The sequence below is a fragment of the Molossus molossus genome, unplaced genomic scaffold (genome assembly GCF_014108415.1).
Source record: "Molossus molossus isolate mMolMol1 unplaced genomic scaffold, mMolMol1.p scaffold_m16_p_12, whole genome shotgun sequence".
Classification (NCBI taxonomy): Eukaryota; Metazoa; Chordata; class Mammalia; order Chiroptera; family Molossidae; genus Molossus; species Molossus molossus.
Genome location: NW_023425347.1, coordinates 15,546 through 28,067, shown reverse-complemented (window position 1 = coordinate 28,067; position 12,522 = coordinate 15,546).

Below are 12,522 nucleotides of genomic sequence, written 5' to 3'. Positions count from 1 at the left end.
TGAACTCATTCATTTTGAAGATGAGGGTCAAGTCCTCCCTCCAGCCCAAATCTTGGGTGTTCTTAGGTGACTAAGAATCTTTGTGGACGTGTCAGAGATTGTTCTTCATGACATGCAGAGACACCGTAGGGAAATCTCACTCAACTGTACTTAGACAACTGACTCATCCAGGGATGCACTTATATAGGTTGGTCACCTAGAGCTCCAAGTCCTCACGGCTGAATTAGACAATGGGGAGAGAAACTGAGGCATGTAACAGGGTTGAATGCAACTCAAAGGGTGAGAGCCTCATGGAGCTCAACCCATAAGTACTACACTTTGACCCAAAACATTTCTTCCCTAGATAATTTGCTCAGGCTCTGCACATGTTAAAAATGCCCATAAAATTAAAATGAAAAATTGTGCTTCTAAGTCTAGGAATGCCTAGACCTCAGTAACATTTCTGTTTGGAAGCCATTTCCTGTGAAGTGTTTTACATATATGAGAGGCTGTAACTAGAGATGATCATCATAAAATGGCCCACATGCAGTGTTCTTGGGTGCTTACATTATCTTGTTGCATGTAAAAGAAAGAGGAATGTTGGCTCTGAACTTAAAGAGGTGAATGATTGGAAAACGTGCCTTGATTTGGAGGTTAGAAGGTTCTAGGAGCACAGATTACATAAAAAAGGAAAATTATTAATAGATTTTAGAGATCATCTGTGAACTCTTGTGAAGCTAGTAAATGTCCACACCTTTATTCCTCCACCTTCTGCAGCTTCTGCACTCTATTCCTGGGTCTCTTTGCTCCCTTTGTGGACTTGCCTTTCCCCTTTCCTCTTTCTTCCCCTTCTACTTTCCCCACCACCACTCTCCAATGGTCTAAAAGAAAATGAGAATAAAAGTTCTAACAGCTTCCTTTGGAGAACAGCTGGTCTCAGCCAGAGAGAAATTAGCAATTTTTTCTATTTTTTTCTGGGACCTTGATGAGTTTTCCAAAAAATTAAAATGTCAGAATATTTAGTTTTGGCTCATCTAAATTCTGAAACTGCTAGAGCTGAGAAATGGGCATCTTCAGGTAAAGGTAAGCCTTATATATTTAGAGGTTTACTTTGTTAGCATTTGTGAACTGTTGCTGCAGGATTTGGTGGAATTTTGACTTTCTGCCAATTCCTTTGTTCTTTTCTGCATTTACATTGACATGAAAAAGTATTTGTTTGCCTAGCTGCTTGGATTTTGAGCAGCTGTATTGACTCATGGGTTTGTTTACAATGTGAGAATGTGGTTTGGTTTATGCATTTGGAATCTGGCAACTGGGATCTGGTTTCTGGCTCCAACTCCTAATCAGGGCTGTGGAATCATGGTTATTGTCCATGTTTCATGTCCAGAGCCAGAGATTTTAGGTAAAATCTTTGTTCTGTTGTGTGTGTGCAGTTTTGAGTGCTCAATTCACATGTGGGATTGATTTGCAGGTTTAGATTCCGTTTCTAGTGTGTGGAATCTGGCAGGAACATTTCTGCAGCTCCCTGATGGTTTCAGAGAGAAGTTTACCTATTTGAATATGTAATCCTGCCTATTCCAACCTATTCCAATTAGTACACCTATTAGTTCCTAAGAACAAAAGACAGACAATTACTAAATAAGGTTCACAGGAAAATTTCTGTAGATAAGCCTGTCCATTTAAGAGATCTATGAAAATAAAATGAGGTTTTGGAAAAACACACACACTCATACCTAGAAACAAACATAGAGCTGGTTTTAGTATTATGAGAAGGCATTTAGGTTTCTACTTATTAATAGTTTAGAAAATTAATGTTCCAATAAAAAGGTGGCATTACAGTTCCTTTTATGAGATTCTGTAATTCTCCTATCATTGCATTTAAGAAACCAAATGGAAACAGTGGAGATCTGTACAGAACATCAGATCCACACACAAGGTATTTATTCCCAGACATTTTGTGCTTCCTCAATCACACACGTTTTTATCTGCCATGCCTGTGTACTGCCAAGGTTTTTAAATAATGAATTTATGTAATTTTTCTATTTTCAGAATTCTACTAGAAAGGCAGTCAGTACGTCTTTGCTTTCATGTGGGAACATGACAAGTTTACTTGAACAGTAATGCCCCAGGGAAATAACAAGAGTTTCACCTATTGTCTTAGATATGCTAAGGTAATTTTATTGATGTTAAATTTCTTATGTATTCCAGGGTAATTAAATATGTGAGTTATTTAATGTGATACTTCCCAAGAGACACAATATACTTTTCATAGAAATAGTATAAAGGGTTACAGACATAAAATAAGAAGCTCTGACTTTGTTTACCTAAGGTACAGTATTTTGGTTATGTAATAGCTAAAGTTGGGCTACAAGTAAGGGCTGAAAATGGCAGCGGAGTGAATGGCAGCTACACAGACCATCTCCCAGGACAAAACTGGAATTACAATGAAAATAAAGACAAATCATCAGGAAGGGGAAACTGAAAGGCAGCTTGGAGGACCACATAACCAGGGACACTGACTCAATCCTGGTAGGCTTGTGAGGATGTGAGAGGGGGCCAGGAGCCCATGGTCCACAGCGACCTAGGCTAGGGCCTGCGGCCACAGCCACCCTTAGCTAAAAGCAGCACACTTGGGTTAAAGTCCCAGGATGCTCAATGGTGTAGAGCCTGGACAGAGGCTAAACTGGCAGCAGCCACTTACCTTGGGCTCCAGCAAAGAAAGGGCAGACTGGATGGGAACTGTGTGAAGACACTTGGGATTTGAGGGTGCTCAGAGCTTTGGCTAAGTTGCAGCCACACAGAACTGTGGTCATATTACTCCTTCCCAGGGCCCTGGGGAAAGGTGGTGGCCCCTCCCTCAGAGATTCAACACCACATGGCATCCAGTGAAATTCTAATTGAGGCACATTAACAACCAGCATCTGCCTCATCCTCGCAAAGTCCTCTTGCACTGAGCACCTGAGGGAGTTTTTCACTCAACTCAGAAATCAACGTTCTTTAGGTGAACACTACTAATAGCCTCCAGGAAAAAAGCTAAAGGATAACTACCATTCCCTGGGCTAGCAACACTAACCAGAAAAGCTAAGAATTGACAGTGGTGTTTAAAGTGGGTCCTCCCTGGCTCATCCAAACCCAGGAGAGGGAACCACATACAGCAGAACACCAACAACCACAGGGAAAATTTGGCAGACTCCAAAGCCCACTGTGATAACCAAAATGATGAAAAACAGAAACAAAGGCCAAATGAAAGAACAAGAGACCTCTACGGAAGATGAGATAAATGAGGTGCAGTTAGGCAAGTTAACAGAACTAGAATTTAGAGCCAGGATGTTGAGGAAGCTCAACAGCATGTGCAAGGATATGAGCACCACAAGTAAAGACATAGAAATGTTAAAAATCAACCAGTTGGAAATTAAAAACCAAAAGGAAGAAATGAAGAATGACATATCAGAAATGAAAAACACATTGAAAGGTCTAAAAAGCAGAGTAGGGAAAGCTGATGACCGGATCAGTAAATTAGAAGACAGGCTAGAAGAAATCAACCAATCAGAAAACCAAAAGGGAAAAACGATTAAAAAACAGGAAGACAGCTTAAGAGAACTGTGGGACAACTGGAAACTAAATAATATTCGCATCATAGGAGTCCCTGAAGAAGAAAATAAGTGAGGGTTAGAGAATATATTCAAAGAAATAGTGACAGAAAACTTCCCTAATTTGATGAAGGAAGCAGGCATTCAAGTTCAAGAAGCACAGAGAGCCCCAAGTAAGAAGAACCCAAACAGGCCCACTCCAAGACACATAGTAATCAAACTGCCAAAAATTAAAGACAAAGAGAGAATCCTAAAAGCAGCAAGAGATAACCAACAGGTTAACTACAAAGGAAAGCCCATAAGGCTCTCAGCTGAGTTCTCAACAGATACACTATAGGCGAGAAGGGAATGGCATGAGGTAATCAAGGTCATGAAAAACAAGGATCTAAATCCAGATGACTCTACCCAGCAAGGCTATCATTCAAAATAGAAGGTCAAAAAAAGAGCTTCCCAGGCAAAAAAAAAAAAAAAAAAAAAAGGCTAAGGGAATACATTAGCACCAAACAAGCACAGCAAGAAATGTTAAAAGGACTGCGGTAATTAGCAGGAGAAAAATATAAGCACAGTAAAAAAAAATGGCAATAAATAAGTACATATCAATAATCACCTTAAATGTAAATAAATTGAATGCTCCCATAAACAGACACAGAATAGCTGATTAAATAAAAAACCATGCCTCACCTATATGTTGTTTAAAAGAGACCCACCTCACAACAAAAGACTCACATACATTGAAAATAAAGGGATGGAAAAAATCTTCCAAGATGGAAAGAAATCTTCCAAGCAAATAGAAAGGAAAAAAAAGCTGAAATAGCAATAATCATGACTGATAAAATAGATTTCAAAATGAAGGCCATAACTAGAGACAAAGAAGGCCACTACATAATATTGAAAGGATCTATCCAACAGAAAGATATAACCTTCATAAAAAAATATGCACCCAATATAGGAGCACCAAAATATATTAAAAATCTTCTGGAGGACTTCAAAGGAGAAATTGAGAGCAATAAAATCATGCAGGGGACTTCAACACCCCGCTGACATCACTGGATAGATCCCCTAGACAAAAAATTACCAAGGAAACAGAGACTCTAAATGAAGAACTAGACTAAATGAATTTAATAGATATCTACAGAGAATTACACCCCAAAACTACAGAATTCACATTGTTCTCAAGTGCACATGGGACATTCTCAAAGATAGACCACATGTTAGGACACAAACTAAGTCTCTACAAGTTCAAGAAGACTGAAATCATATAAAGCATTTTCTCATATCACAATGGCATGAAACTAGAAATCAATTGCGACAAGAACATGCAAAGACATTTGAACACATGGAAGCTAAATAGCACAGTATTAGATAACAAGTTGGTCACCAAGGAGATAAAGGAAGAAATAAAAAAACTTCCTGGAAACCAATGAAAATGAACACACAACAACACAAAATCTATGGCATGCAGTGAGAGCAGTTATGAGAGGGACGTTCATAGCACTACAGGCTTGCTACCTCAAAAAACAAGAAAAATCTCTAATAGATAATATAACCTCACAACTTAAAGAACTAGAGGGCACACAAAAATAAAACCCCAGAGAAAGTAGAAGGAATGAAATCGTGAAGATCACAGCAGAAATAAACGACACAGAGTCCAAAAAGCAATTAAAAGGATCAATGAAACAAAGAGCTGGTTTTTCGAAAAAATAAACAAGATTGATGGACCCTTAGCTAGACTCACCAAGAAACAAAGAGAGAGAACCCAAATACACAAAATCAGAAATGAAAGTGGAGAAGTAACAACTGACACCACAGAAATACAAGATTGTTAACAAACACTATGAACAATTATATGGCAACAAATGTGACAATCTATGCGAAAAGCACAAATTTCTAGAAACACATAGTCTCCCAAAGCTGGACCAGGAAGAGATACAAAATTTGAACAGACCAATAAAAACAGAAAAAATTGAAGATGTAATCAAGACGCTCGCAGCAAACAAAAACCCAGGCCCGGATGGCTTCAAAGGGGAGTTTTCCCGAACATTCAAAGAAGAACTAACATTCGTTCTTATTTGAAAAAATTCAAGAGGAAGGAAGACATCCAAACTCGTTCAAGGAGGCCAGCATGATTCTAATTCCAAAACCAGAAAAAGACACTACAGCGAAAGAAAACTACAGGCCAATATCCCTGATGAGCATAGATGGCAAAATCCTGAACAAAATACTAGCAAATTGGATCTAGCAATACACCAAAAAAATTATTCACCTTGACCAAGTGGGATTCATCCCAGGGTTGTGAGGCTGGGCCAATATTCACAAATCAATAAACGTGATACACCACATAAATAAAATGAAGAATAAAAACCACATGATAATATCAATAGAGGCTGAAAAAGCCTTAGACAAAATCTATTATTCATTTCTGATAAAAGCGCTCAGCAGTGTGGGAATAGAGGGATCATACCTTGACATTATAAAGGCCATATATGAAAGACCTACAGCCAACATCATACACATTGGGAAAAAACTAAAAGCATTTCCCTTAAGAACAGGAACAAGACAAGGATGCCCACTTTCACCACTCTTATTTAACATAGTACTGGAAGTCTTAGCCACAGCAATCATACAGGAAGAAAAAATAAAAGGGATCCAAATTGGAAAGGTGGAAGTGAAATTGTCATTATTTGCAGATGACATGATACTATACATAGACAACCCCAAAGACTCCATCAAAAATCTACTGGACTTAATAAATGAATTTGATAAAGTAGCAGGATACAAAATTAATGTCAAGAAATCGATGGCATTCTTATACACCAATGAAGAACTCACAGAAAGATAAAACTAAGAAAACAATCCCATTTACCACTGCGGCAAAAAATTTAAGATACCTAGGAATAACTTAACCAAAGAAATAAAGAACCTATTTGCAGAAAACTACAGGTCATTGAAAAAAGAAATAGAGCAAGATATAAAAAAGTGAAAGCACATACCCTGTTCATAGATTGGAAGAATTAACATCATTACAATGTCTATACTACCCAAAGCAATCTATACATTCAATGCAATCCCCATCAAAATAGCAATGGCATGCTTCACAGAATTAAAACAAGTACTTCAAAAGTTCATATGGAACCAAAAAAGACCTCGAATAGCCACAGCAATATTGAAAAAAAAATAAAACAAAAACAAATAAGAGGAATCACATTACCTGATTTCAGGTTATACAACAAAGCCACTGTAATCAAAACAGCCTGGTACTGGCACAAGAACAGGCAGATAGACCAGAGGAACAGAACAGACAACCCAGAAATGGACCCAAAGCAATATGCTCAATTAATATTTGACAAAGTTTGCAAGAGCATACAGTGGAGTGAGGACAGCCTCTTTAATAAATGGTGTTGGGAAAATTGGACAGCTACATGCGGAAAAATTAAACTAGACCATCAACTTACACCCTACACAAGAATAAACTCAAATTGGATAAAAGACTTAAATGTGACTAATGAATCCATAAAAATCCTAGAGAAACTGTAGGCATCAAAATTTCAGACATCATACGCAGCAGAATTTTGACTGATACCTTACCTAAGGCAATAGAAACAAAGAAGAAAAAGAACAGATGGGACTACATCAAACTCAAAAGCTTTTGCACGGTGAAAAATACAATCAGAAAACGGAAAGGCTACCCACTGTATGGGAGAGCATAATTGCCAATGATATATCAGGTAAAGGATTAATTTCCAATATATATAGAGTGCTCATAGAACTCCACAAAAGGAGGACAAAGAACCCAATTAAAAAATGGGCAGAGGAACTACATAAACACTTCTCCATACAGGACATATGAAGAAATGCTCAACATCACTAATCATCAGAGAGATGCAAATTAAAACAACAATAAGGTATCACCTCACACCTGTCAGAATGGCTGCCATCAACAAATCATCAAACAACTCATGTTGGCGAGGGTGTGGAGAAAAGGGGACTCTAGTACACTGCTGGTGGGAATGCAGATTGGTGCAGCCACTATGGAAAACAATATGGTGTGACCTCAAAAAATTAAAAAGTGAACTGCCATCTGACCCAGAGATTCCACTTCTAGGAAAATACCCTAAGCTTGAAACACCAATCAGAAAGAATATATGTACCCCCATGTTTCTAGGAGCACTATTTACAATAGCTAAGATCTGGACACAGCCCAAGTGTCCATCAGTAGACGAATGGTTAAAAAAGAGGTGGTACATATGCACAATGGAGTACTATGCAGCTGTAAGAAAGAAATATCTCTTATCTTTTGAGATGACATGGAGGGACCTAGAAAGTATTGTCCCAAGAGAAACAAGCCAAACAGAGAAAGACAAGTATCATATGATCTCACTTATTTGTGGAATATAATCAACGTAACAGTCTGAGGAATGGGGTAGTCCCAGAGACGTGTAAGTGGGTTACAGACGGACAATTTTCATAAGAGGGAGTGATGGGGGAGAGGTAAACCACAGAACTTATATGCATGTTTGCATGAACAATGGACATGGACAACAAAGCTGCGGACAGGGTAGGGAAAAAGGGGGTGAGGGGAATCAGTTGGGGGAAAAGAAGAAATATCTGTAAACAAAAATAAATAAATTAATTAATAAAAAATAAAATAAATAAAGTTGGACTACTAATTAACCCTAAAGCCTTAGAGAAATCCTATTTCTCTCTGTCTCAATAAAAAGGAGCACAGAGGGGAAAAAAAATGGTGGGGGAGTAAACGGAGCTACACAGACCACCTCTTAGGACCAAACTGGATTTACAATGAAAATAAAGATAAATCGTCAGGAAGGAGAAACCGCAAGGCAGCTTGGAGGACCACATAAACAGGGACACTGACTCAATTCTGGTAGGCTTGTGAAGATGCGAGAGGGGGCCGGAAGCCCATGGTCCACAGCAGCCTGGGCTGGGACTTGTGAACTTGGCTGGACCAGAGTATTTGGCTGGACGTTGCTGCCAACTTGGCTGCGTGCTAAGCCCTTGGTTGGTGCCACATGGTCACGGCTGAGTCACAGGGACTCAACGGGAAGCTGCTGCCACCTCGGCTGTGACCACGGCAAAGTCCTGCAAACTTGGCTGAGTGCTACGCCCTCGGCTGGTGCTGCAGACTTGCTCGGCTTTATCTGGGAGCAGCGCCATCAGGTTAAAAGATCCAGGTGGCTCCATGACGCGAAGTCTGCACAGAGGCTAAATTGGCAGCTGCCACTCAACTTGGGCTCTGGCAGAGGGAAGGCAGACTGAACTACTTTGTGGGTACACTCAGGATTTGATGGGTACTCAGAGATTTTTCTGAGTGCAGCCACACAGGACTGTGGTCATCTTACTCCTTACCCAGGGCCCTGGGGATAGGTGGCTGCCCCTCCCTTGGAGATTCAACCCCACCTGGTGGCCATTGAAATGCTAATTGAGGCTCATTAACAACCAGCATCTGCCCCACACTCCTCAAATCCTCTTACAGTGAGCACCTGAGGGAGTTTTTCAGTCAACACAGAAACCAAGGATCTTCAAGTGACCTCTACTAAGAGCCTCCAGGGGAAAAAAAGCTAGAGGAAAGTTAAGACTTGACAGTGGTGGTTAAAGTGGGTCCTCCCTGCCTCATCCAAACCCAGGAGAGAGAGCCACAAACAACAGAACACCAACACCCACAGGGGAAATGTGGCAGAATCCAAAGCCCACTGTGACAGCCAAAATAGTGAAACACAGAAACAAAAGCCAAATAAAAGAACAAGAGGCCTCTACCGAAGACGAGATAAATGAGGTGCAGTTAAGCAAGTTAACAGAACTAGAATTCAGAGCAATGATCTTGAGGAAATTCAGCAGCATGTGTAAGGACATGAGTACCAAAAGTAAAGACATAGAAATTTTGAAAATCAACCAGTTGGAAATTAAAAACGACATATCAGAAATGAAAAACACATTGGAAGGTCTAAAAAGCAGAGTAGAGGAAGCTGAGGACTGGATCAGTGAATTAGAAGATAGGGTAGAAAAAAACAACAAATCAGAAAAACAAAAGGAAAAAACGATTAAAAAAGAGAATGACAGCTTAAGAGAACTGTGGGACAACTGGAAACGTCAGAATATTCACATCATAGGAGTCCCTGAAGAAGAAAGAAATGAGCAAGGGTTAGAGAATATATTTGAAGAAATAGTGACATTAAACTTTCCTAATTTGGTGAGGGAACAACACATTCAAGATTAAGAAGCACAGAGAGCCCCAAGTAAGAAGAACCCAAACAGGCCCAAACCAAAACACATAGTAATCAAACTGCCAAAAACTAAAGACAAAGAGAGAATCCTAAAAGCAGCAAGAGATAACCAACAGGTTACCTACAAAGGAAACCCCATAAGGCTCTCAGCTGACTTCTCACAAGAAACACTACAGGCCAGAAGGGAATGGCATGAGGTAATCAAGGTCATGAAAAACAAGGATCTGAATCCAAGTCTACTCTACCCAGCAAGGCTATCATTCAAAATAGAACGTCAAAAAAAGAGCTTCCCAGACAAAAAAGGCTAAGGGATTACATTAGCACCAAACCAGCACTGCAAGAAATGTTAAAAGGACTGCTGTAATTAGCAGGAGAAATGGGAAGGAAAATAGAACCACACTCAACAAAAATGGCAATAAATAAGTACATATCAATAATTACCTTAAATGTAAATGAATTGAATGCTTTCATATAAGACAAAGTGTAGCTGATTGGATTAGAAAGCATGACTCATCTATATGTTGTTTACAAGAGACCCACCTCACAACAAAAAACTCACATAGATTGAAAGTGAAGGAATGAAAAAAAATCTTCCAAGAAAACAGAAAAGAAAAAAAAGCTGGGGTAGCAATATTCATATCTGATAAAATAGACTTCAAAATGAAGGTCATAACTAGTGACAAAGAAGGCCACTACATAATATAGAAAGGATCTATCCAACAGAAAGATATAACCTTGATAAACATATATGCACCCAATATGGGAGCAGCATAATATATTAAAAATCTTCTGGAGGATTTCAAAGGAGAAATTGAGAGCAATAAAATTATACAGGGCACTTCAACACCCTGCTGACATCACTGGATAGATCCCCTAGACAATAAATTGCCAAGAAAACAGAGACTCTAAATGAAGAACTAGACTAAATGGATTTAATAAATATCTACAGAGATTTACACCCCAAAACAACAGAATTCACATTCTTCTCAAGTGCACATGGGACATTCTCAAAGATAGACCACATGTTAGGACACAAACTAAGTCTGTACAAGTTCAAGAAGACTGAAATCATATAAAGCATCTTCTCAGATCACAACGGCATGAAACTAGAAATCTATTGAAAGAAGGACATACAAAGACATTTGAACACATGGAAGCTAAATAGCATTTTATTAAACAATGAATGGGTAACCATGGAGATCAAGGAAGAAATAAAAAACTTCAAGGAAACTAATGAAAATGAAGAAACAACAACACAAAATCTATGGCATGCAGTGAGAGCAGTTCTGAGAGGGAAGTTCATAGCACTACAGGCCTACCTCCAAAAACAAGAAAAATTTCTAATAGATTATCTAACCTCACAACTTAAAGAACTTGAGAGCAAACAAAAAGAAAACCACCAAGCAAGTAAAAGGAAGGAAATAGTAAAGATCAGAGCAGAAATAAATGACATAGAGACCAAAAAAAGCAATTAAAAGGATCAATAAAACAAAGAGCTGATTTTTCGAAAAGATAAACAAGATTGATGGACCCTTAACTAGTCTCACCAAGAAACAAAGAAAGAGAACCCAAATACACAAAATCAGAAATGAAAGAGGAGAAGTAACAACTGACACCATAGAAATACAAAAGATCATTAACAACTACTAGGAACAATTATATGGCAAAAAATGTGACAATCTAAGCAAAATGGACAAATTTCTATAAATACACAGTCTCCCAAAACTGGACCAGGAAGAGATAGAAAAGTTGAACACACCAACATCAACAAAAGAATTTGAAGATGTAATCAAGACTCTTTAAGCAAACAAAAGCCCAGGCCCAGATGGCTTCACAGGGGAGTTTTACTGAACATTCAAAGAAGAACTAAAACCCATTCTCTTCAACTATTTGAAAAAATTCAAGAAGAAGGAAGACTTCCAAACTCCTTTTATGAAGCCAGCATAATTCTAATTCCAAAACCAGAAAAAGACACTACGAAGAAAGAAAACTACAGGCCAATATCCATGATAAACATAGATGACAAAATCCTGAACAAAATACTAGCAAATCGGCTCCAGCAATACACCAAAAAAATTACCCAACATGATCAACTGGGATTCATCCCAGGGATGCAAAACTGGTACAATATTCACAAATCAATAAATGTGATACACCACATAAACAAAATGAAGAATAAAAACCACATGATGATATCAATAGATACCAAAAAATCCTTCGACATAATACAGTATCCATTTCTGATAAAAACGGTCATTAATCTGGGAATAGAGGGATCATATCTAGACATAATAAGGGCCATATATGAAAAACCTTCAGCCAGCATCATACTCAATGGGCAAAACTAAAAGCATTTTCCTTAAGAACAGGAACAAGGTAAGGATGCCCACTTTTGCCACTCTTATTTAACATAGTAGAGGAATAAGAAATAAAAGGGATCCAAATTGGAAAGGTGGAAGTGATACTGTCATTATTTGCAGATGACATGATACTATACATAGAAAACCCCAAAGACTCCATCAAAAATTTACTAGACTTAATAAATAAATTTGGCAAAGTAGCAGGAAACAAAATTAATGTCAAGAAATCGATGGCATTTTTGTACACTAAGGATGAACTCACAGAAAGAGAAAATTAGAAAACAATCCCATTTACCATTGCAGCAAAAAAATTAAGATACCTACGAATAAACTTAACCAAAGAAATAAAGGACC